General features: G+C 40.2%; 1 protein-coding gene and 1 long non-coding RNA gene across 3 annotated transcripts in view; one reads left to right on the top strand and one right to left on the bottom strand.

Annotated features, from left to right (window-relative positions):
- Positions 1 to 26,054, top strand: part of CA10 (carbonic anhydrase 10) — a 170,062-nt gene that overhangs the window by 1,556 nt on the left and 142,452 nt on the right. The gene's annotated exons all lie outside the window — the stretch shown is intronic.
- LOC135284390 (uncharacterized) lies at positions 79 to 24,182 on the bottom strand. The gene is made up of 4 exons (XR_010349798.1): positions 20,923 to 24,182; positions 18,420 to 18,550; positions 8,363 to 8,476; positions 79 to 135 (listed from the first exon to the last, which is right to left on the bottom strand). It is a non-coding gene; the product is annotated as an uncharacterized LOC135284390 (long non-coding RNA).

The following is a 26,054-nucleotide window of genomic DNA, read 5'->3' on the forward strand; positions in this document are numbered from 1 at the left end:
ATAATTTTTTGCAACATTGCCGTGATCCCAGAATTTCATATCTCTTCAAGTTCTTAAACTTGGCTGATATGCAGATCCTGAAGGGCTTGTGGGTTCTGGATGGAATTGTCATGTTCTGGTGTCACAGTTCCAGGTCTGCAAAGGGAGGCATAACAGTAAAATGTGCTTTTAAAATGAGCTTTACTGTGTCTGTGCTCTGAAAATTATTTTTTTTCTTGAAAAGAAAAAAAAAAAAAAAGCCCCGTTCAGGGAGCCTCTGTGCTGGCTGGGATTTACAGCTTTATTTTAAGCTTGCAAAGATTGCTCTCCCTTCAATATGTAGAAAGTCAGGTCATTTCAGTTGTCACCACAGCTTGTCCAGTTAATGAACAGGCATAGCTAGTTGTCTAGCATAAAGGATTTGAACAATTTATTCTTGGGGAAAAGCATTCTCTGTGACTGCAAAAGCCCTAGCTCCCTTGTTAATTTGTCACGTTGATCGTGCTGGAATAATTACGTTGTGGGAGGCAGGAGCGGTGAGGTGGCCAGTTTTCTACTTGGGGACACTTCAGGGAAGCCCATGGGTTCTGCCCCATGGGAGATGCCTGCATCTCCCACTGCTCCACTTCCCACAGGCTGCCTCTGCCCTCCAGCCATTGCATAAGTGCAGAAATGGGAACACGAGCAGCACAAGCAAGGCACTGCTGGAGGGAGATCCAGGGTCCAGGTGGCCATTTCAGTGTTCAGCCTGGATGTCCGTAGGGAGAGGCAGCTCCAAAGCTCTCCTGGGACCATGCAGAGATTGGCTTGGGCTGTGTCCCAGCCACAGCCCTCAGGCAGCAGCACCTGCAGCATCCCCCCCTGGCAGCTCTGAGCCCCACTGCATTTCCTGCAGCATCTCCCAGTTTATCCACCCCTCCAGCCCCTGGGCTGGGGCACACATGAATGCTGGGGGCTCAGCATCCCTGTTAATTTGTCCTGCCTTCACCTGCCCTTTTATTCCTGAACAAATAACATCGCTGTCAGCCCAGGGTATGCATCAGCCTTCCTTTTATCCCTGCAGACTGGCACCATCTGCCACCAGGCACCCGGGTGACACTGCCAGCCCTCCAGGCTGACCTTCCACTCGTGCCCATTGGTACCATCAGAAAAATTCACTCTCCTTAGAACAGCAAAACCTGCTGCCTCTTGTCATTGAAATCTCACCTATTTAGCTCAGTGTGATGTGCCACTTGTCCAGTGCTCCTCAAATCAGGTACTTTTTGAAGTACCACAGTGAGAAGAGCAAGCTGCAGCTCACCGCTCTCTTGGCCATTGTGACAGTGATATCCTGAGACAGAAAGAAGCTGTCCCATTCTGTGCAGCTGCTTATGCCTTGCATTTAGCTGTCAGCGTTCCCTGAGCTCCTGCCCTCCTTTCCTCTTCAGACAGGGGAGCCCAGGCTTCTGAACCAGTGGGATCAGTCCTGCAGGGGCTCCTATCGCTCTCCATCTCCCTCTAGCACTAGTACCTGATACTGTACACTCACACCACGTCTGCTTGGTTTTTCTCTTTTTTCTTCTTTTTTTTTTTTTTTTTTTTGAGGGAATAAAGGGAATAAATGAATGGTAGGATGCTTCTGCCGCATGGTTAAAACTGTGGTTTCAGATAATTTTGACCACACAAAGACTGTATATGTGCTTCAGCCGTTTTCTTTTTCCTTTTCCTGGGGATTTCGGTTTTTTTTTTCAGGAATCCTCACTATCTGTCGTCTTAGTGAAAAGGATTAAGATCTGTAGATATCTGACTGGCACTAATGCTCTGTATGTTGCCTCTGCCATCCTTTTTACACTGGGTTTTGTAGCAAATTATCTAGCTGGAATGTCTGGATAACAGTGCGAGTAGGAGATGTCATGAAGCCTGTTAAGGGATTGCCTCAGCACAGGATTGCAGATTGTATTTTAGCACTTCAGCACTGGTCATTCATTCAACATGTTACTTTAAAAACCCACTAGTTCAGCACTAGTGCTGCAAATTACTGGATTGTGAATTAAGGATGTGGCAGTATTTTCTTTTTTTTTTCCTTTTTTCTTTTTTATTCAGTTGTTTCATCAGTGAAGACTCAAGACAGGTCTGCTGAACGTGGATCTTTCCTGAACATTAGCAAATGCTTGGTTCAGTGTCTGTTTAAACCTGTGATCTTCCTCCTGCTAATTCCAGTGGTTATTTGGATTAGGGCCTATTAGGGACTGCTCTTCAAAGGGATAATGTCATTCACTGAATTGAACACTGTTAAGTTCTTTAATCATTATTAATAAACTTATTAAACACAGTTCAGTGTTATGTCTTTTGCTGTGTATGTAACATTTAAGTATAAATTATACTGAATGTAGCACTTGTGCTGTGTTTCTTATTTAAAGTAAGTAATGATGAAAGTATACAGTTGACTTTTTGATATCTTACATTAATGAATTTCTTGAAGACTTTGTATATGGAAAGTAATGTAATCTGTTAAAAAGAGGTGTATGTATATTTTCAATATATTTTATACTTAATTTTTTTTTATGAGTCAGTTACTTGTGTGTATGAGAGATTGATTGTTTTGGAAGAAATTATACTGAGATCTAGAAATTGTATTGGGGTTTGTTTTTTTTTATTACTGCCTCTTCCATGTGTTTGGGAAATAATTTATCTGTGAACTTTAGGAACAATATTTTTATTTTCTTGGTGTACTGAATAAGGCTTTTGCTGCTTGGAATTGCTTGTTTGAAAAGAGAATCTAGTTTCCTCATGCAGATGCAAATGAGAAATACAAACAGGCTGAAGGACCACAAAAACTGTTTCTGTCCTTCAGACAGAAATGAAAGCCCTTGCTTTCCTTCAAAGTCATATTTAGTCCTTTGAGTTGTAGTTTCTGAGAAAAATAGTCATTATTTGACTTTTGAGGTTTTGTCCTTTTTATGATACTGTTCAGCACAGAAGGAGCACAGAGCAGAGGAAGTGAAGATGTTCTGTAGACAGAATGCTGGAATAAGCCCCCACTAGATGTTGTTTCTTTGAAGATGCAGGTACTCCTGGCACAAGAATTACACTGTTTACATACAAAGAAGATAGTAGTTGTTGGATGATGTCCAGAATTTCCTTCCTGAGTAATAATACCACCAAATATGAATTAGCATCAATGTTCTCAGGTAGCTGACACCTTTGCTTACACAATCATTTGTATGAACCATAAGGAAGGCTTTTTGTGAATTCAAATATTAACAATCAGTTTCAAGGAAAAAAAGCTAGGAAGTTGTTATTAAAACTTTGCAGGATTCTTGGTTAAATAAGAAAAATGAAGTTGTTGTGTGAAGTTGTTAAGAAGGTTTCCATGTACATTTTCTGTTAATACATCAACAAAATTATTTCTAAAACCTATGTGGTCAACATATTTGTGCCTTCCTATGAATTGATATACTCCCCCTTATTGGTTTGGCTTCTGGGAACTAATATGGATAGAAGCAGTCTTGTTATTTGGAAGTATTTTCATCCTTTGCCATGCTGTCAAGGCACATGGGCCAAAATCCCTTTTATGATGCAACTTCTGTGGCCTGTTTGGCAGCACACAACTGCCATAAATCATGTATGGTGAATAACTGAGGTGGTGTAAAAAACCCTTCACCTATCCAGGCATTCCACTGTGTATTGAGCATCTGATATGGCATCTCCTGGCACTGAGGACTGGAGGTGGATTTGGAGCACACTGGCACTTCATTTTCTGTCTTGAAGCTTCTGCAGTCTCTGAGCTCTTATTACTTGGCATAACACAGAGATGCCCTATAGGAGCTCTAAATTATGCCAGGGCTGGAATTACCTGTGGAATCATGGGCTGTTAAGTCTGATAACTCTTCTTCTCATAGCATCACACAACCTGAGATAATTCAAACAGAACTATTCTTGTAGACGAGAAGAATATCAAAGCTCTAATGTCCAACATTAGAACAGTGAATGGTTCATTATTAGGACAAAAATGTTGAAACCGTGTTAATTATCCTCAAATAGTGTCACAGAAACGGCTTTGTCTGTCACTTTTAAAAGTAAGATATGTAATATTCTAGGGGAAGGAATTATTCATAGGACATACGTGTATATATGTATACACACACACATATATGAAAGTGGGCACTAGGCATAAAGGAAGGTGTAACATGTAGAGGGTTTCTGGTAACTAAGAACTTTACCCATTACAGTATTTTTTTCCTGCTTTAATACCATCTCCAGAGCCTCATGTCTGTGGGCAAACCTTCATGCCTGCGTGAAGTTTGTTGATGATAATGAAAATCCACATGGATTCAGTCTGTCTGCTGACATTCACAGAATGGAGGGACCATAGGTTGGATCCAGAGGCTCTCAGTTCCTCAGCTCTGGAATGCTTTCTCACTTGAGTGATTTTTTTTTCCACTTTCTCAAAAGGTGTGAAGATGTTTCTGCTTGAAAATTCTATGGAAATAGCCTTTGAAGTCTTCTGTAGTCTGCTTTTACCTTTTTTTTTTTTTTACATCTTGTATTTTTTATAATTTTATTTATTTTTATTGTTAGTTTTACAACTAGAGCGTGACCAGATAGGCACTAAAGTGCTGGAACAACACACATATTTTTAAGTTATGTTAAGATAGTAAAAGGTAATGTTTATGAACGGTTTTTGCACACATTACGCTGAGCTATTTTCCATCCAATAAACTGGTGGAAAGAAACTGGTTATTGCTGCTATTCTTTTCCATATCTCAGTGAAGTAGATTCCCAGTTTTCAAACCTCTTCATTGTGTTGTGTTGCCTCATTGTAATCCAGTTGAACTAGATATCAAGCCTCCAATATAAAATTATCAAAATAAGGAATCAAACCCCACTCAAATAAAGTGCTCTCTATTTAAGGGTGCTCTTTAAAATGCAACTGAGGCTATCAAGAAGTTTTGCCCTTGACATTTTTGGAAAGTTCTCAGTTTTTAATTCTACAACAGCTAGATTTTAAATGTAGCAAGTATTGAAATGGGTTTCCATTTGCATTTTCAATATTTCTTGCGTATGAATGAACAAAGAATTCCTGCTCTCTCTAAAAGATTTTTTTTTCCCTGTTGCTATTGGTCAAAATATCACTTTCTTTCTTGGTTGAAAGGTGGTAATTCAGCTGAGGAGAAAGTTGCTGTTTTCATCATTGCTGATTGTTTTTGACTAAACTTAACATGGCAAAGACTGAAGGGGATGATTGGCCCATCTGGGCTGTTAATAGAGAACTATATAAAACTGTGCCATCATTATCTCATTACCAGCTCAAGCAGCAGACAAAACTAGATGACAATCAGTTATGGACAATACTGAAATACTGTGATAAGTGTTATTTTGATCGTGTCTTGATTTTATCTTTACTGCACACCATGTTGGGAGGAATATGAAATAGGGATCAAATTGTAATTGACTTGTTTAGAGGCAACACTCTACAATGGGACTGCATTTCCATTGTAATGCAATCAGAAAATAGTTAGCAAAAAAATGGCACTGTAGTAAATAAATTGAAACATTATTTGTAAATAAATGGGAAATAATTTTTTTCAAAGGATAATAATCTGGCATTTGAGAGAGTCGAGGCTTTACAGCCAAACCTATTTACAGTTGAATTCAAAGCAGTAAAGTATTTTATTGCTGGTTTTAACAATTGATAGTTTAAAAGCTGCCAAGGGTCTTTTAATAGAATTTCTTGGAGATAAAATAGTAAGTTATTGTGGTCATGAAAACAGAGGGCTGAAACATGGTAGGCCTATATCCTGTGTAGTGCCTTTCTGGTGAGGTAGTGCCTCATTCATGCACATGGGTGTTCATAAGTGCAAACTTCCAATTTGCAGAATTTATCATGTATTGCTTAGCAGGTGACAGTTGAGGTAAAGGTAACCTATATTTACATCCACCCTAAAAGTCCTTGCAACTCCCAGAAATGTTATAAAGGGCTTTGGTGTTACTGAGACTTGGGCCTTAAAATTGCAAAAATTGAACTGTCAGCAGTGAGAAAACCCTCAGCAGTGAGAAAACCCTTAGATGGCAGGTGTCTGTGCTCCTGTAGACTGCCAGGTAAAACCCTTCAGGATCACAGCCATAAAACACTTAATTTACTTCTACTCATCTTGGAAAATGGAAGGTGATCAGTTTCTACATATGTTGCATTCAGAAACTGAAATCAATGGTCAGAACGAAAGTGAAGAAATACTTTCATTGTCAGATGTATGTTTCCACATGGAAACATTTCTGTTTTGAATTCATGAATCTGTAACATTTGGATTTCTGTAGTAAAAATAGCATTAAACTTAAATGCACCACAGTTTTTAACTTTTCTGATACTGTTGCTAGAAAAATACCACAGTAGCTGTAAGCCACAAATAACTAATTAGGATATACTTTTTAGAAAAATACTAAAATAGGCATACAGTCTTTTTCCCTCCCTTTATCTTTAGTCCTTAACTTGGTCAAGCTTTAAGTATGGAATGGAAAGAATCGTGCACTGAGTCAACCAAAGCAGCTTCCAAGCACATGCATGGAGGAGGCAGCTAAGCAACGTTATCCTTTTTTTTCCCCCTCTAAATGTGTTGACATCTCTATGTTTTGGAAATAGCATTTGAGTAGATGAATTTAGAGGGAAATGTGGTTTCTGAAAAATCATCCTCTTGTCATTTTTGTGGGTTGTTTCCAATTTAAGTTCCTTCTTGCTGTTAACTACTATACAGCCCTGTTCTGCTTCAGGAATAATCCCAACAGGATTTTTTGCTTTGCCAGCAGGACTCCTATGGATCGTTAATGCTAAAATAAAAAGATAATGAGTGCCAGTGAAGGGTCTTTTTTACGTGTGACCATGGAAAACAAGTGTTTGAAGTGATGTTGAAGTGGCTATGTCCTCCAGCAAGCCCTACCATTCCCAGTAGGATGGTGTTTGGGTGGCTAAGGGAGCAGGTCAGGAAGGGTTCCTGCTGCCACAGCTGAAGTTTGTTTGGCAATTCGACATTCTTGGACTGCTAGAAAAAACATTAACTTGCATTTGCCACCATGGCAGAGAAAAGAAACTTCAGGAAGAAGGTGGTGCTGAAAATTTATACCTGCTGGTAAAAAAGCACAGTACTTCAGTAGTGTTCCTGGGAGTGAAATTTTATGCAGAATGAGCTCTTTGTTTCTACATGATTGGAATGCCACACGAGTTGGAGTTGAGGCCTGCTATTTCCCACATGGGAAGCAGCAGTTATGGAAGGGAAGGGCTGCTGCTGCTGGAAGGGAAAGGTGTTTGAGTGACCCTATGATTGTCCCCACTGCTGGAAAGGAAAGGAGTTTAACTGACCCTGGTTTTAATCCTACTTGCTGGGGTGTGTGTAAACACTTACTGACAGGAGAGTTCTCTGAATGGGACTGCTTGTCTTGGTTTTTCTAAGAATGAAAGGTATGAATGAAAGAGCTTTGCATTACATTTCAGTTTAAAAATATTTTTTAAAAATTTTGTTGTCAGAACTTTGAGCAGTTTGCAGGGAATATAGTGTTGGCCACACTTTCACAGATGGAGAAGTTGAGATAAAATGTCACATGGAAAGTCAGCAAGACTTTGAGTAGTTGCAGTCCATTTTCACTCTCATTTCTGCCTTGTAACACAAGGATTGCCCTTGGCCTGTGTTTCTGGTCAGGGTGTGGGGCTGGATCCCCTCAGTGAGTGCAGGGTCAAAGAAGAGCCGCAGAGTGTGTCCCCCTCAGGGGCCAGATCCTCCTTCTCTCTTTGCCTTTCTACTACGAGGTGTTTTTTCTCCTCATCATACATGCAGTGAAGTTATGTGAGATACAGTTATGGTATACATAAGAATTAAATCAATTGGAATTAAATAGGTTTTCAGAAGTTAGCACGATATTAAGGAAAAATTCAGATGCAGACATGGTTCTTCCATAAATGTGTGTTATTTAAATTCTGTTTAAATTACTGAGATTCACTCCGTTGGCCTTTTTCTGGTTCTGTTTGGGCTGTGAGTAATGAGTGGGTTCCTCCAAGTGCAGCACTTTGCTGCCTCGTGTTTCACATCCCCTCACTGTGGGGGTAGGTGACAACACACAGTAAAGGGCACCAGAGATTTTGGTCCTAAATTGTCTCTCTGAAATTTGCTCTCAGCAGCCCAACAGGTTCCTTTCTGTACTGCTGGAATTCTTGGATATGCTGTGAACACATACGTGAATTTGTTTTGAGGGTGAAACCTCACCCCAGGGCATTTTGCCCATCATGTCTAACCCCTCCCATTTTTTATTTTGCATTATAATCACCTGGATTCAACATTTTTGGTGTTTTGGGATATTTTTTTTGTTCACATTCATATTTATAAGCATTATCTTATTGTTATACTGGTTTTTGTACCTGCATAATTTTTATCTTCAGTAGCCCTCCCAGTACTCTCTTCAAGTTGTTAACAATTCATCTTTGCAAGTCTGCAATTGTGCCTTTGCTCTGGAGTCACAGGTATTTAGCTCACTGTGAAACAGGATGGAAAATACAGTAATAAATAATATTATTTATTTTATTAGGTAGCATAAATATAAAAGCTAAAAACCGAGTCATCCTCTTTACATTTATTTTGATATATAACAGCCAGATTCAGCAAAATGCAAAACTTAAAAGACATGTTTAGGTGTTCTGCTGAATCTGAGTCTTAACATGTAATTGTATAAGACAACTTAGATTAAGGATGTGTGAAGTGCTTTGCTGAAGCAAGGAGTAGCAGTGGTATAATACCTGAATAATACAAAATCTTAGGAAAAGCCCAGCTAAGATGAGCAAAAATTTTCATAATCTCGCTTTAAATTATATAGTTGTATAGAAAATAGGTTTTTATCTGGGTAAAATAATCTCAGTTCTGTGTGGTAAAGCAGAGATGCAGGCTTTTCTAGGGTGATGGAAACAGCAAGAGAAACTGTACAATCAGAATTCATATAAACTGGATTGTATTTTGTTAATTCTCACTATGTGGATGCCCTGAAAGAGACACATCATCTTCCACAATAGTAAACACAAACCAGAAGACTAGAAAGTGAAACTACAAGAGGTGAATTGTAATATGCAATGTTTTTTATATGTGAATTTCTGTTCCACTTTCTTCCCAGCACAGATTTTAATTTTCTCTTGATTTGATCTCAAGTCCTGATGCAAAGAGGACATTCAGTGGAATGGGGACTCATCTGTGGGCCAGGTGGTACCTACAGAGATGTTTGGGACACCCCATGCTAGTTCTGTGCCAGCAGCTGGCAGAGTTTAGATTGGATAAGCAGAGTTTAGTCCGACTGAGAGAAAACTCTTTGGGAGGAAAATATAAAATACTTGAGGATCTGTTCCTCTGTCTGAGACCAAGCGAGGCAAACATTCTCTACACTGCTAGTGGCATATTCAGTCTGTGTCAGCAGAAAAGTTGCTCCTGTTTTAAATGAGGTAAGGCTCATTTATGGTATTATGAATCAATTTCTACCACACACAAAAAATTCTTGTACTATTTATAAAAACAGCTGAACGTCTCTGCAATACATTTACATCATATTTATGTATTTGGAGTATATCTACCAAAGGGCACAGAGCTTGTAGACTTTCTCCTCTCTCTCCTCCAGCCCTTGTCCTACTTTTGTGCTACTTAATGCTTCACAAACAGCAGCAAGTAACTCTCAGAACTGTCCCTTTTTTCGTTCTCTGCTCTGTGTGACTGGGACCTTCTGTGTTTGCTGTGTTTTTATGTTTTTAAATATTTATTTACTTTGCAGTAAATAAAACAGTGTTTGTGACTACAAGATAGTCACCATCTTACTTTTAATCCTCCTGAAAAGGAGCCTGTGGCTCAGATTTCAGACCACAGGTAGCAACAGCTGAATTTAAATCCTTTTTGCAAGGTGTCTCTTCCAATAGCTTCTTTACTGATATGCTGATAACTGTTGTGGAGGACTAAATGATGAAATGTGTCTGGATCGCTTAATTTTGTCACATTACTGGTCATTTAAGAATTTATTCTAGTCACTGAATACTCCAGAAGTTAGTATCTTTGAAATAAAGCACTCTTATATTTAAAACCTAGTGCATTATTTTTAAAACTCCAGTTTTTTGGATGTAACTTTCACTGCTATTATATAAACTGTACAGAAATAATCTCCTGGCATTTGCCTAGGATGACACACATCAATTCTTACATGTTTATTTAAAATCTTATGTAGAAAATGAGTATTTGTTTTTGGCAACTTTGTGTTGTACATTTTTCCAGGAAAGAAAGAAAGCTTTGCTAATACAGGCTGAAATGAAATGCAAAATAAAATCTTCAAAATCAGCTGTTAATTCAGGGAGGTAGTGTGCAGAGGCATTACTCTGCCATAAATGTTGGCCTAGAGTTTAGTTAAAAATTAAGCAGAGCTCCCTTGTAATAGTCCCTTGGTAAATAGTCCCATTAGAAAGGTGCCATGACCTCTGCAGTGGGGATGAAGGTATGGGAGCTCAGGGACCATGCTCAGGGTCTTTAGCAGTCACGTGTCAGAATGATTTTCAATCACTTTGGTTATTGCTGGATTAAAATTGAGGCTGCAGAGATTAATGGTCTGTTGTTACTAATCCACTAAGCCCCTGTTCCTAGATCTTTTAAATTGACTGAACCGATAGATTGTTAAGTAACTGAGAGATATGGATTTGTAACGGTTTTAACTGTCTTTCTTCATGTTTGGTGTTAGCAGTGTCTTATTATTTATTGCTCTTTGAGACTGATCTTGGCTGTTCTTGAACAGAAGTGAACTTCATGCTTTTTTATTTCCCCTATTCTATAGCACACAAAGAGTGTGTACCATTTCTAATAAATGTGGATGAAGAAAGCGTTACATTGTTTAGATATGAGCTGGCATTAGTAGAAGCTAAAATAAGAAGTACAGAAATTAAATGTTGGTTTTGCTTTGTGGACAACTCTCCCTGACTGTTAAAGCAGCCCCTATGTCCCTTCAGTCTGCCATTAACAGGGCTGGTTGTCACCACAGGTGGGTTTTACTGACATTTCAGGATGAGGCTGAAGTCAAAATGGCTGCTCAAGCTTTTGCAGAATTATGTTTTGTAAACTAGCAGAGTATTTGGAGTGTCAGGGCCCAGGGCTTTTTGCAGAGATCTAGCACAGTGAGACAATGTCTGGACTTATTTTCAGTATTTAATTTCTGTGCAGGTATAAAAAAAATCTCCAGGTAAAAAGCAATGTACAAATTTTTAAAAAAATCCAAAAACACAGAGGAAGAAAATAATGAAACAAGTCATCTGTCTACTGAGAGACGAGGCGACTTTAGACACTACAGTGGTTTGGGGTTTCAGCAGGGGTCTGTAAATAAGAGTTTTAATAGGTCTTCATCAGTACAGTATGGGTGAGACAAAAGTTAGGGCAGAGGGAGTGGACTGTGGAAGAAACCAGACTGGTGGAGGCTAGGAGAGTTTGAGGGGCGTTTAATCTGTAGGAATGTCTTTATATGGGGCAGAGAGAAGGATGGAGTGCCTTGTGTGTGTGACTCTATTCACCACCTCTATATGAAAGACTGTGAACTGGAATTTTTTTTGGCTTTCATATGTTTGCAGTTTGGTGCCATGCCCCATGCTAAAAGTAAAATTAAAGAAGAATCTGATTTTGAGTTCTAGAAGAATGCAAAATACAGTTTTTCAAAAATTATTTCCTTTAATGAAAGGAGCTGAGTACCTGGTGCCTGCCAGAGTGGTGTGGGCATACACAATGTCTGTATGACATACAGAAGGGGTGTTTTATTTTGGTTTTGATTGGATAAATAATGGCAGTCTAAACAGCAAGGTTTAGTGTTTAAATAAAGTTCAATGTGACTGTCTCCTTAATAGGAAACACAGTTGAATGATCACCTAATTATATCTTGCTCTGAATGTGGTTTTGATTCCTGTCTGTGATAAAACAAGCAGGGATTTTTTGCCTTTGTTTTCTCTGCAGAAGTTATGAAACAGAAGAAAGTATAGTTTTGTGTTTTAACGGTACTTGGAATAATCTGTTTGGAAAATGGAAGTAATCTTTCTTTGTAACTTGCATAAATTAATAACCCATTAAAATCACGGAAAAATAATGCATTTCTGATTCAAAGGGTCAGTATTTAGTAAAATTTGATTATTATTAAATTACTACAAATGTATTCTACATCTTTATACTAGCATACAGCAAGGTAATGTGCCTTAACGTTATAATTGACTTAAACTCTGCCAGGGAATTCCTGGGATTAAAATAAACCCTTTATCTCATGCAACCATCTTTGTTTCTGAACCCTGGTGACTTGGCTTATTCTTTTGCCTTCTGGTTATCTCAGTTCATAGTATGTCTTGATTAAGGACTGCAAGGCGCTTTTACATCTGTTCTTGTCTCAAAGCTTTGTAGGATAAAGTGGGCCAAAGATACCTGATCATGCAAACTATGGACCTCCAGTTATGTCTTTCAGATTTAATAATGTGTTCAAAAAAATGTGTTCAAATAAAACTGGGACTCTGGAAGTAAACCCAAAGCACTTAGATTAATTTCTGGCAAGCTTTCTTGATGAAGAAGAAATTAATGATGAAAGACTGAAATGTATATGAATGGATGAAGAAAATGAAGGTTTTGTCCTATCAGCTATGAGGAAATACTGTCTTACTTTGTTGTATAGGCAATACTTTATGTAAATCAGCATAACTCAAAAAAGCTGTTCTAGTACATTAACAAAGGAGTGAGCCCAGAGTTTGGATCCTGCAGGTTCAGGTCCTGGGATGTGGCATTTTTCCAGCATTTGGGTGAGCCTGATATGCTCACTAGCTCTGTTAACCTGAATGTTTATTGCCTGGTTAAATCCAGGTTCAAGACTGGCTTAAATATTGTAACTGTTGAAAAATAAACATGTAGTCAGCTCATTTTTGGGAATTTGTTTTAATAGCAGTCATACATAGAAAACCCGATTATTGATGGTCCATTTTTCTAAAGCTTCTGCCATCTCATGCACTTTTGGTATTCCTGTTTTTTTTCTCAGTTGCTCTTAGAGGCAATATTAACAGATGGTAGGCATTGCTCATTAAATCTGCATCTACACCTCTCCAAGGACTGCAAAGATGTTGGGAAACAGACTATGTTACTGTAGTGATTGCTTAGAAGCCTGGAACTTACTGTGCTATTCCTACACAGTTTTCACTATCAGTGGATTTTGAGCTGTTGCTATAGACTATAAATACATTGGTGAAATTATTCTAACTTAACCAGGTATGTATATGCATCTCCCTCATTTTTCCTTCTGCATCTGAAATGAATTTACATTTTCCTGGTGGCCACTAGTAGTGAATCTGCTCTCAAATCAGCCCTTTCTGAAATAGCCTTTTCTAGAGCTTTTTTTCTTTGGGATATTAACATGTTATTTTAAACACCTTGTCTAATTGTCTTCAACAATGCAGAAATGTTGAGCCCTAAATGTGATATGAGATCCATACTGCCACTTACAACTAAACAATTCTGTGAAAGGGATCATTAAACTCATCATAGACTTCTTTTTAAAAAACCCTGTTTTGAGGCTGATGAAAGAACAAAAGCAAAAAGATTGAGTAAAATGTCCATGTATCCAAATGTTCCATACTTGCTGTATTTGTGCTTTGGCAGTGTCATAGTCAACAGCTCTTCCCTTTTACCTAAATGAGTTCATGCTGGACATAAAACCTGTATATCTGTAGCCTTTAGTGGCCCACCTTGATTTCCATGTCACCTGAGCTGCTTTTCCTTTGCCTTGAGGTCACTTTCTCTATAATGCTGAGCTCTTCTTGCTGTTCTGTCCCCAGTTGTGACACTTTGAGGAGATGAAATACGGAGATGTTCCATTGAGGCTGTCTGACCCTAGAGATGTCTTTGCCAAAGAAGCTCAAAAGGGCTTCATGCCAGTGTGGAATTCACCTTCCACACGTTTCTGAATTGTTGGGGAGAGATGCAGAAACCCAACTAGCAGATAAGAATGCTCATTTTGTTTTCTTGATTGCTCTGATTTGGAACTAATGGGATCTGACTGGCAATCCCAAACACATCAATATAACCAGAAACGTGGTACTCCATTCTTGTTCCTCTGAAGCTTTTCTTTTCTTTAGTAAAGTGCTGGATCAGAAAGGTGTTGATTCCATGATTCATGGAGAGCTAGGATTTAGTTCACATTCATTTTATAGTTGACCCATGTTTGGGGTAAGGAAGCTCAAATGCAGTACTGCATTAAGTGAAAATGAAATCTGCCCCTACCATTTTTACAGAAAGAAAACAACCCTTCTGTGTTTGAACTAGGCACAGCCAGGAGTAAAAATTAATTCTCATAGGATTCTGCATTTGTTGTTTATGATTTTCTGTTCTCTAATGTTCTGAAAGCAAAGGCTGAATAAAAAGGTATTTTAAATTAAATACCAGTTTCAATAAAGGCCTACAAAATATTGTATAGGCAGTCCTAGGATGAAGTTAGCCTGGTTTGTATTAATTCAGTTTGTTTATTTGGAAGATGCTGAAGTGAATCCAATTAAACCAATCTAAATATCTCCAATACAATTTCTGAGCATAGACAAGAGGATTGTCTACCTTATATGCACATTTTTTCCTCGCAATTTACAATATACTCAGGGAGATTTGCAATATGAAGGAGCCATCTAAAGTAGCAACAAGAAAATAAGAGATTTTTTTAAGTCCCCAGCATCAATTAAATGAAGAGTGGGATAGTGAAGAGTGGAATAAAGTGTTCCTTCATATACAGTTAATAGAAATTGTGTCCCTAAGCAGGATTAATACAGAATTAATTGATAATGATTGTTAATTATTGACGTGCCAGTGATGGGATTTTTGTCAGTAGCGCAGCAGGATCGATCCTGTTTCCTAAAGGTGCAATATAGGAAATGTATCAGTTCTCCATAATTTCAAGTAATAAAAGCGAGAATTGAAGGTGCTCCACTGAGTAACTGGAATACTTAAGCTGTTCTTAATTCTTCCAGGAGTCTTGTTTCTGATCCCAGTAAAACCACTGAAGTTCTTACCATTAACTTTCACTCTACCAAAATTGGGCTGTGACTTTCACCTAAGGTATTTCAAAGCTTAGGCAGTTTGAGGTCATTGACTTTCATTCCTGAGCATAATTTTCTCCTCACCATTGTCTGTCATTGCTTGCACTCCAATCCTGAATTCTGAGTTAGGAGAGAAGAAGAACATGGGGAGATCAGTGAGGGATCCCCCTTGCAGAGAAACAAAGAATATTTGGTTGTGAAGGTTGAAGTAGAAAAGTGGAGAGACAGATAAAAGAATGAGATACAGATTAATAGGGAGAATGCAGGTAATGGAAGATAGCAGAGATTGGGTGTTCCATATTGTACTTTGCCAGAAACAGATGAGAAAGAGCATTGATGAGAGTCCACTTTCCTAATTGCTTTTGCTTGTGGTCCTAAATAGTTAGGAATTGGACTGGTAGCTCCCATAGGAACAAGACAATGTCTTTGTTTGAAGAGTCACAGAGATAGAGATGTAGAGACCCTGATTGTTCAGTCATCAAATCTTGATTATTTTTTTAAAACTCAGAGCACAGAAGCTGCCAGAATAATTGAAGACAGAATTGTTAATAACTTAAATGCTGAAGTTCTCCACTGTGTTGCTGTTGACCTTTGAAGAGTCTGACTGCTTACTGAGATTATTTCATTAGTATTTGCACATTGACTTCCTGCCAAAAAGTCAATCTGCTTTTCCTTTGCATGGTTTTGTTATTTTGAAGGTCTTCAGCTGTGGAATAAAATCCGCTATGTAACAAAGAGCTGACAGAGTCAGATGCTTGCCAGTAAAAGCCTTCCCAGGTACAAATCTGGTGAGGCTGAAATATTACAAGTGTTTTATGTGGCCTCCTTTCCCTTGTGCCTTACCTAACATCCTTGTTCCTGAAGAAAGGCAACAGTTGGTTTTAGTTCCCACTGTCCCCAAGAGAATCTTCTGCTTGTTATCTACGGGGTAGAATTTATTTGAACCTGGGACCTTGACTTTGCTTTTGTTCTTTTATCAGCCTCAAAACAGGTGTTTTTTAAAAAAAAAAGAGCTTAATGATCCCTCTTGTAGAGTTGTTTAGTTAAAGGTGACATTATGGACCTCATGTCATATTTAGGTGCTCAGAATTTGTGCATTGTTGAACACAATTAGATAAGGAGTTTAAAATGACATGTTAATATCCCAATGAAAAAAGCACTACAAAAGTCTGTTTCAGAAAGGGCTGATTTCAATTAGTTTCATATGCAGAACAAAAAATGAGGAAGATGGATGTATGTTATCTCTTCTTTTTATTCTCTTTCCATGATTTCCTCCCCAAAAGGAGAGGAAGGTCAGAATGTCACCTGAAAGATCTGGATGGAGCTATCAGCTTCCCATAGGCAGTTCAAGATGTCTGAAACATGAATGTTCTGTTTATTGAGCCTACAAGGCTGAGATCAATTTTTTTATGATAGACAGAAAATGATGATCCTGTCAAACATTTGGAGCCTGGAGGACGAAGGTAAGTTTCATAACTTACCACTAGGCCCTGGGTTCCATCCTTTAGTCTACTGGCAAGGTCTGCATTCCACAGGGGATGCACTAAAGTAATTCTCATGTTCCAGGCCAGTGAAGTAAACAAACAGCTGCAATCTGCAAATGTTGCAGAATCGGGATGAGTTTCAAGGAGAGCCCAATTAGAAGCATATGAAGGCAGCCTGGCCTGTCTCCCTGGAATAGGGCATGCTTGACTGTGGGTATTCATCTGGTGCCTGACAGGATGGAACTCTCCTCCTAATTGGAGCTTTTGGATGCTACTACAGCCTAAATGATATTCTACACAGTAAGTCAGCATAGCTCCACTGATCTTTCTAAATATACACCTGAGTTGTCCTAGCTAGAGACTGCCTCTTCCTAGAGGTGAGAGCAGTAAGGATTATTGTTCTGTTATTCCTAGGTTAATGCAGCAGAATCTCTGGCTCAGAAGATTCGTAAACCTCTACCTGTTATGGCAGGACGGTTTAAAATTAAGGATCTCTCTTTGCTGTCTATTTCTGTGTTCTTTTTTCCAACATTTTGCTGCTTACTAGCAGTTCCCAAACTTGTTTCCACCTGTATCCAGGGCATGGGATAACTGGAGATGGAGCAGCTTTGAAGGCAAAAAAGCTGAAAAAGCTAGTGCTCAGCTCAGTACCTGTGTCCCCAGCTTTTCTTCCTGTTCCTCAAGTGTCCTTTCATTGCTGCAACTGCCAGTCTAGGGACTCACTTCCCCAGGCATATCCCCTCTCCTACTCCCAGGAGCTCTTCAGTAACCCACTGTTAAAGGAAGCATTTGTGTCTCATCTCTGGGTTGTTCCCAGGTTGCTTGATCTCATCTACTGTTCTTTCATATAAATCAGATTCACATTTATTATGGTTGCAAATATTATGCCCACAGATGCACACCACATCACACATATGCACAGATTTGCATATATGATTGTGAGAAAAATGGAGTTGGCATCTGAGGGAAACAGATTTCCTTGGAAAGCTCAAAATAAGTTCCAAAGCTTACGTCTTATCAAATGAAGGGCTTTAGGCTAGATTTTGTGATTTTCTATTATCTAGGAATGGCTGGGTGAAGACAGTTGTGCTGGGGTGAGCAGATGAGCAGACACCTGCTGTGGAGGAGATTGTGCCCAAATGAGAAGCTATGGAATGGTGGAAGCAGAAAAAGGGGAAAAATTAGTTTGAGAAAGTAGAGAGTTGAGTGACAAAGACTGGAAGGACCTCATTTTGTAATCACCTTGGTAGGTACTAAATCAGACTATTTGATAAAGGATTTTTTTAAAGTTTTATTTAAAAATGAGAGGAGAAGCAAGTGAGGAACTTGTACATCTTCACAACTAAAGTTATCTTAACACCTTAGAAATTTCATTGCAAAGGTTGTGTGGGAAAAGGCACTAATTGAGCACGTTATTTTTTAATGCAGAGGTTGTGGGATGCAGTGAATAAAGCAAGGGATTGCAGGAAGAGGAAAACATAGTCACTGAGGAATTTAAGGCTTATCTAGAGAATAGAATTTCATCACTGTCTCTGGCAGAATTTGTGTTGCTTGGCAACATACTTTAACCAAATTTTTTGACGGTGTTCACTAATTGTCTGTTCCAAGTTTCCTCCAAGGCCTGATTTGGAGAAGTATTTACAGCTGAAACAGTTCAGTGGGAGAAATATTTTATATGTATCAAATGGCCTGCAAGTCTAAATCCTGTTAAAATGTTCATTGGGGCTATCAGTTGTCTACTAAAAGATAGAGAATCTTTCTCTGGCTCTGGCTTTCATTTGCACATTTGAATAAAAGGGACACCACTTCTTCAGAAACATTCAGGGAATGAAACTGAAACATATTGGGAGTTTGAATTGTGTGCTAAAAATCCATTATACTTGTACCTTGAAGTGCCAGGAAGTCTGGCTGATGTGGCCTTTCGTGGCACTGCTGCTTGGCTTCAATTAGTGAGCTTTTGAGGGTTTTCTTCAGCACTGAGGGTCTCAGCAGCAGCCCCTTCTCTCTAAGTTCAGTCCTGAGTGACAGGGTGAGGGAAAAAACATCAAACAGCCATCTTAAGCAAAGGATAAAACAAAGCCAGTCCCCTCCTTTTACCCAGCTTTGCCACTTCCGACTATGAGCTTCAGCTGAAGTTCTAACAGATCATCTGACCTAGGAACCGTAAAGTTCTTCATAATTGTTGGTGCAGATCTGGGCTCACATCATGTTCTGTTGAAGTCATTGTGGATTTGACCAGATGCAGTAGAGGAGAAAAAAGACCAGATCCCTAACAAGACAGCTTTTGTGTCCTGCTCAGCAGAGATATCACAGCCTTGTAAGGAGAGCAGTCTTCTTCTTCACTGTGGTTTAGAATGAAGGTTGGGAACCTTTTCTGTCATGAAGTCCAGACAGGTCTTTTTGAGAGGAAAGAGCAAACACTAAAATTCATCCCATTTTCGTCATGTTACTGTAGGATACTGTTAATCTGACTGTGGACCATATATAACTTAGGGGATTCATCCAGCTCCTAAAGTGCTGATTAATTTGTGTATTGAGGATCACAGACCATCCAGCTCTGCCAATGCATGGAAAAGTATTAACAAATTTCTACATTAGCCTTTTATAAAAGGATACCAGCATGTGTAGGAGGTAAGTAAAACATGTCCTGTTCTCATCCATTAGGAGTGACTGTGGTTCTTACTTCAAAGCCTGGAGAAATGTAAGCTATTAAAGCAGTACTTTCTCATTTTACAATACCTTTTAGTCTAATATCTCAAAATATTTTCTATTACTCATTATATAGAAATAAAGAGATGCTGCTGCTCAGGGTGTACAAACCTCTCTGGGTAGGTCAGAGACAGCTGACTCACAGTTCACCGCCAAATCAGAATGGTCATGCTTTGCACTGCATTTCACAGATATAATTGCCTAGACAAACTAAAGTAATGAAAAAGCTGCCTTGAGGGTCTGGAGGCTCACAGGTCCAAATCTTGTATTATTCTTAATGCAGATTTATGTGAGGCAGGGCAGCTTCGAGCTAGTTGATACTCAAAATAGGGTAAATTATGCCATTTTTTATTACATTACTTAAACTCAATACAGATGTCTCTGTTAACATTTTAAGTGGATTCTGACCTCATTTATGCTGATTTATGGTTGAAATTGTGTTTGGAGTAGTGACACTAACCCTGCTAGTATTGTACTAGTTTCTATTGACTGACTTCACATGAATTGATTGAGCCCCTCTGGGTGTCCCCACAAGACTGACTTCATTGAGAAATAGTGCTAGGGAGAAGGATGATGATGAATATATGATGAATGATACAAAATGCCTGTTTAGGATAATAATTAACCTAAGGAAATAGGCCATTTTATGTCCCTCGTGTCATTTATTACTGTCAACCACATTTCAGCTCGGCACCAGTGCAGATGATGCCACACTAAATTCAAGAATGTTGCTGAATGCAAATGGACAAAAAACGGAGCTATTAAGTAGGCTTTTGAAGTTTAGGGTTAATTTATTTTTCTTAGTTAGCCTGTCTTTAGCATTTCTTGTCACTTTTTTTACAGCTGAGGTGAATGAAAAGTTGTTCAGTGAGAGCAGAAAGACTGGCGCTTGAGATAGGCAGTGGCAGGATTTTAAAATTGTTGTGCTTTTTGAGACAGTTGAAATTTGCTGACCTTCCAGAACACCTCGACATTTACTCAAATTCCAGCAGTTATCTGTGGATTCCCACTGTGTTTAACAGCAACAGGATGGGGAATGTCTTAACATACTAATGTGTGCCTAGCCTTTGATCTGTGACATGTCTATGATTGTGTATTGAAAATTCTTTAAAGATGTCTGATGAAAAGTGATTAGTGACCACTTTTAGATTATAATTTTAATTTCCAAAATGCAATGTCTAATCTTTGGGGGTTCGTTTTAACACTCAGTAATGTAGCTTGATGGCCCACAAAACCTTACCTTTTTTTTTTCTTTTACTCTTTGATGTAAAATAGCTACTTAAGGAATTAAAGGAAATAATATATTGACATGCTTATGTGGTCAAGGTTGAGTTTGCTAAATGCCAGTCAGGCCAAAATGTCACTTTACTTATGCCAAATACACCAAAAAGTTGAGCAATTGAATTAAATACCACCAGGCTAAAAATTGTTCTTTTACTGTGAGCTGCTTCTGGGATAGAGGAGAGGGAAGGGTGTAGATCTTTCCACTCAAATCCAATCTACTGTTATCCCTACAAAGACTGTTAGAATAAATATTGCCTTACAACTGCTAGGATAAATATTGAGCATTACTGGATTGCCATTGAAAAAAAGCATCTTTTAAGAAAGCCTGAACCCAAAATTTATTATTTTGGGGTAGTCTCCTGGTTCTTTGGGAGTAAAGATACAGATACTACTTACTTCATTACTATCTGAGTTTGCTCTGTGCACTGTCCTGACATCTCCCACTCACTCAGGCTTGCTTTCTGAGGGCAGAAAAGAATGAGATAGAGTAAATATCATCACCATTGTGTGAATGTGCTCCTGGAATAGCCCTGCATCCAACCAGCAGAGCTGGGCAGCAGCAGCACAAATCCAATGCCACATTCTTCACATCTTCTTCAACCCAGCTGAGGGTTGAGAAAATCACAGTTAAAGAAATCCCTCCTCAGAAAGAAAGATTCTGATGCAGATGGGTCATGAAAAACCTTGTGTTTGCTCTCTGCTGGTACTCAGTGCATATTTGAATTCATCAGGAGAATTCCTATCAGTCTGAGTGCTTTGGAATGCCCCTGGTGTAAGCTGCTGTGAGAGCAGCATTTATCAAAGTGTCGTGTTCAGCAGAGTGCTGCGTCAGTCTTGTTAAATCTGATTAATCATCACTTGGACAAGAAAACTCTTGGAGTTACACTGGTTGCTGGCATTACTGAGAGTTATAGACTCAAGTTCCTTAGGCTGTGCCAATAAGAAGACCATAAAAACACATGAATTGGAGAGCCAGGGAAAGAGGACATGGTCTAACTTTGGGAGCTGGAGACAGAATGGATTTGGCCAAAAGTCTGACAGAATAGTTTGAAGCAGCTGCAGCTTGGTTAAACTGTTTGTTCTCCAGTGCAATAATGGGGGTCTCCCAAGTGACCTGTATTTTACACTGGCTCTACCATATGACCACAACAACTTCCTGGGGGGCTAAAAAAAAAAAGCAAAAAAAAAAAAAGTCTTATCAACATATTGCTGCACAAGGCTGTGTTGGGGAAAAAACAAACATATGCCACATACAAGTACCATAAGGGTTTAAGAAAACATATTATTCCTTTTAGGTACATGGCTGGATCAACTCCAGTCATGTGTGGAAGGGAGGGGATAAGTCTGAGTAGCGTGAAGTCAGTTGGCATCTTCTGGTACTGTGCTGAGTTTCCTGGGTAGCTGAGGGAAAACCTGGCTTTGCCTCATGCCACTTGCAGTGAAACTGGCTTGGGATGAAGTTGAAAACTGGGTAAATAACCCTAGTGTGAGATCCTTGCCAGTTCTGTCATTCAGTTTTGGCCCTAAGACTCTGCCTAACAGATCTCAAAATCAAATTTACAGAATCAATAGTATTGTTTGTTGCATAATTGTATGATCACCCAGCTAGAGATGGTGGACTCTGCTTGTGTGCAGGATTCATCAGCCCTCACTGGGTTTCCCTGGTGGTCACTGTAGAGTTTCATGAGCAGCTCAGCAGGAATTTATACCAAGGGCAGAACCATGATGAATTAGTTGAATGTCTCCTGACAATTTTAATATCTGTGAGGCTAATGTCAAACTTCCTTATTTTGTGTTGACACAAGCAATATTTTGTTTATTATAGATTAATTTCAATATTCCAAATATTTTTTTGAGAATCTGCTAATCTCCTGAGTAGTTTGCCTAGTAGTAGCATTCAGGAGGTTTTTTCAAGTGGACTTGAAGATTTTTGAGGCTGGCTGAGATACCATGCATAAAATTCAGTATATTCTAGTTCAAAGATGAAAGGACTGGAAGTAACTGGAGTCAGACTTCTCCCATCAGCATCATTACTGACTTCTGCATGCCTTTCCACCCTTTCTTTGGCTTTTTCATTTGTACCTCCAACCTTTTCTTTATCTGTAAATCCAAGACTTGAGTGGGAAAGGCTGAAAAATGGGGAAGGAGGTGAGTACAGGAGACACTTGGTTTAGGAAGTAGATCTGTAGATATGCATATCCCATTGTTCTGTGTTCTCATCCACAGTGCTCAGCATATGAGGGAGACTCAGCAGGCTTTTTTTTTTTTATGGCTAATCAGGTATGGGCTGGCTGTGTCTCCAGGGCTTGTAGTGTGTTCTGCAGGCAGCTGCACAGCAATGAATTTGCCAGGGTTATTATCCTGCTTTGTTCATTGAAGCATTCTCTGATCAGAAGTAAGGATCTTAACTGAAAGAAATAAAGCTACTCTGAATTGGCCTCAATTCAGGGACATTTCGCTGTATTTCTGGTATTTTGAAAGCTGGTGTACTGGGCCTCTAGGAGTTACTGCTGTTAGAGTATATTGCTTTGTACTGTTGCATTGTGGTTGTGTTTTTTAAGGTTAAAATCTATTTGTATTAATAGATGGACAACTGTTTAGTACTTTTATAAATTACATGAGTTAGCCAGGGAGTATTATTGATGGGCAGGTGTCAGAAACTTGAACAAGAGGTGTAAAGCTCTCTGGTCTTCAAAGGACACTGAAAACTACTAATGTCTCTGCTTTAGATACACCAGACTCATAAGAGGGGGAACACATACATTTAAAATCTGTGGCTTCTATTTCCAGTTCCTTGGTTTTGCCCTCACCAAAAAAAAAAAAAATCTTTCCTCTTGCTACTGGAAGAATAAAAGATTGCCTGAAACTTTAGTGGATTTTGATTTGGAAGAAAAAGGAGCACACAGATGAAAAGAGGGAAAGCTTGGAAACCCCTGATGAAATCTCTGCAGTGGCATATTTCTTCTTTCAGTTCTTTTGAAATAGATACATTTTTAAAATTCCTATGTTTGGTGGCTTCTAAATCTTTTTCTTTTATCTGTATCCAAAGTCATATCTCATATCTCAAAAGGCTGGTAGACAAAGCCATGAACAACAGGTACTTAAATGAAGGTAGGCTTTTTTTTCTTCCTGGGATTTCTGCATCAGTAATTTAGAAAGCAATTAAAATTCCAGACCAGAAAAATGAAGCAGGCAGGTTCATCACAGCCAGCATGAAACATCTTCCATCTTAACTTCAGAACTAAAATGGAGAGAGAAAAGAAGCAAATCCAAATTACTGCTTTTGACTCATGGCTTAAGTGGTTGCAAGGATGAATAGGGGACACCCTTGCAAGGACCAAGAAGCCAAGAAATGTGGTTGGGTTCAGAAGGAGCCCAAGGTGCACTATTTCTAGTCAGGAATATTGTTAGTCAGGATAGGATAACACAATAGCTGCATCCAAGTGCCGGAGTAGCACTGCTGCCTCAGGAATCAGCCCAATGAGTGGGAAGGAAATTTTTTCTTCCATGATTAGTGGATAAACACAACTAGATGGGTGGTAGAAATACTCTCTGGTGAATAATTCACAGAACTGCAGGCCATGGCTGGCACTGGGGCTGCTCTGTGAGGGCAGCAGTGGAGCACCAGGCCATGGCTGGCACTGGGGCTGTGGCTGCTCAGTGAAGGGAACAGCAGAGCACCAGGCCATGGCTGGCACTGGGGCTGTGGCTGCTCTGTCAGGGAACAGTGGAGCACCAGGCCATGGCTGGCACTGGGGCTGTGGCTGCTCTGTCAGGGAACAGTGGAGCACCGGGTCATGGCTGGCACTGCGGCTGTGGCTGCTCTGTCAGGGAACAGTGGAGCACCAGGCCATGGCTGGCACTGGGGCTGTGGCTGCTCTGTCAGGGAACAGTGGAGCACCAGGCCATGGCTGGCACTGCGGCTGTGGCTGCTCGGTGAAGGGAACAGCGGAGCACCAGGCCATGGCTGGCACTGGGGCTGTGGCTGCTCTGTGAGGGAACAGTGGAGCACCGGGTCATGGCTTGCACTAGAGCTGTGCCTGCTCAGTGAAGGGAACAGCGGAGCACCGGGTCATGGCTGGCACTGAGGCCGTGGCTGCTCTGTGAGGGAACAGCGGAGCACCGGGTCATGGCTGGCACTGGGGCTGTGGCTGCTCTGTCAGGGAACAGTGGAGCACCAGGCCATGGCTGGCACTGAGGCCGTGGCTGCTCTGTGAGGGAACAGCAGAGCACCAGGCCATGGCTGGCACTGGGGCTGTGGCTGCTCTGTCAGGGAACAGTGGAGCACCAGGCCATGGCTGGCACTGGGGCTGTGGCTGCTCTGTCAGGGAACAGCAGAGCACCAGGCCATGGCTGGCACTGGGGCTGTGGCTGCCCTGTGAGGGAACAGTGGAGCACCAGGCCATGGCTGGCACTAGAGCTGTGGCTGCTCAATGAAGGGAACAGTGGAGTACCAGGCCATGGCTGGCACTGTAGGTTGTGCATGCTGTCGGCAATGCAGGAAATGCGGTGGCGGAGGCCATGTCTGGGTGCAGGCAGCCTCTGCTCCATTGGGGAAGTAGCAGAACACCAGGGCATCGCAGCAAGGAGCTGCCTTGTGAAAGTGCTGAAACAGGGCATGACGTGTGGACAGGGAAGACAGTTGGGGAAGAAGCAGGACCGCAGAGAGGAAAAGGCAAGGGAGGGAGGACAGCCAAGCTAACCCTCCAGGCGAGACCCCACTCCTTCCAAGGAACAGGAAGAAACTGGCTCCCTGCTTGTGTCCCAGTTAACTGGTTTTATTTGCCAAGTCTCCTCCGACAGCCCTTTTTTCTTGGGCATCTGGGCATTTTTTGCCCCACCAGCCGGTGTGGGGGTCACTCACAGCCCCATCTTGGAAGCCTCCTCTCCCTGGACTGGCTGTCAGGAGAACCTTCCCCAGGGACAGGGCTAATAGCACATGTACAGCCCCTTACAGGAATTCTTCACATCATATGTAACATATGTTGAGGCATAAATAAAAATCAGATTGGTCCCTCTCATATGGCCAGAAAAACATTTTTTTTTTACTTGATGATCTCAGAAAACTCCAGGACATCAAGTTTAAGTGCTGAGGATTTAGGTTGTCCAGTTAGCTGTGAGATGATCTGGATTAGTGCCCTGTCAGCCCCAGGATGACTGAAAATCTGGGACTCTGAATCCAGGTCAGTATAATCAAAATAATTTTGCCTCCCCTTTGCCATTAGCTTTTGAAGGATGGTGGTGTTTGTCACATTGCTTTTTCTTGGGTGTCAGCCAGGAGAAAAGGACTCTGCCTGTCTCAGGCATGAGCATCAGTTTGTGTTGACTCAAGTAAAGTTTGCACAAGACCCACAAAGTGCCACTCCTAGTTCTCCTGAGTCCTCAAGGGACATTGAAGGCACCCTTTCCTCTTTTTCAGTTATCTCCCTTGTCAAAACCATGGGAAATAGTCATAATAGTATTGCTTAAGCATTTTGAATTCTCTGTATATTATGCATCTCTTTGAAAGGTTTCCATATTGCATTATG

The sequence above is a fragment of the Passer domesticus genome, chromosome 20 (assembly GCF_036417665.1).
Source record: "Passer domesticus isolate bPasDom1 chromosome 20, bPasDom1.hap1, whole genome shotgun sequence".
Taxonomy (NCBI): Eukaryota; Metazoa; Chordata; class Aves; order Passeriformes; family Passeridae; genus Passer; species Passer domesticus.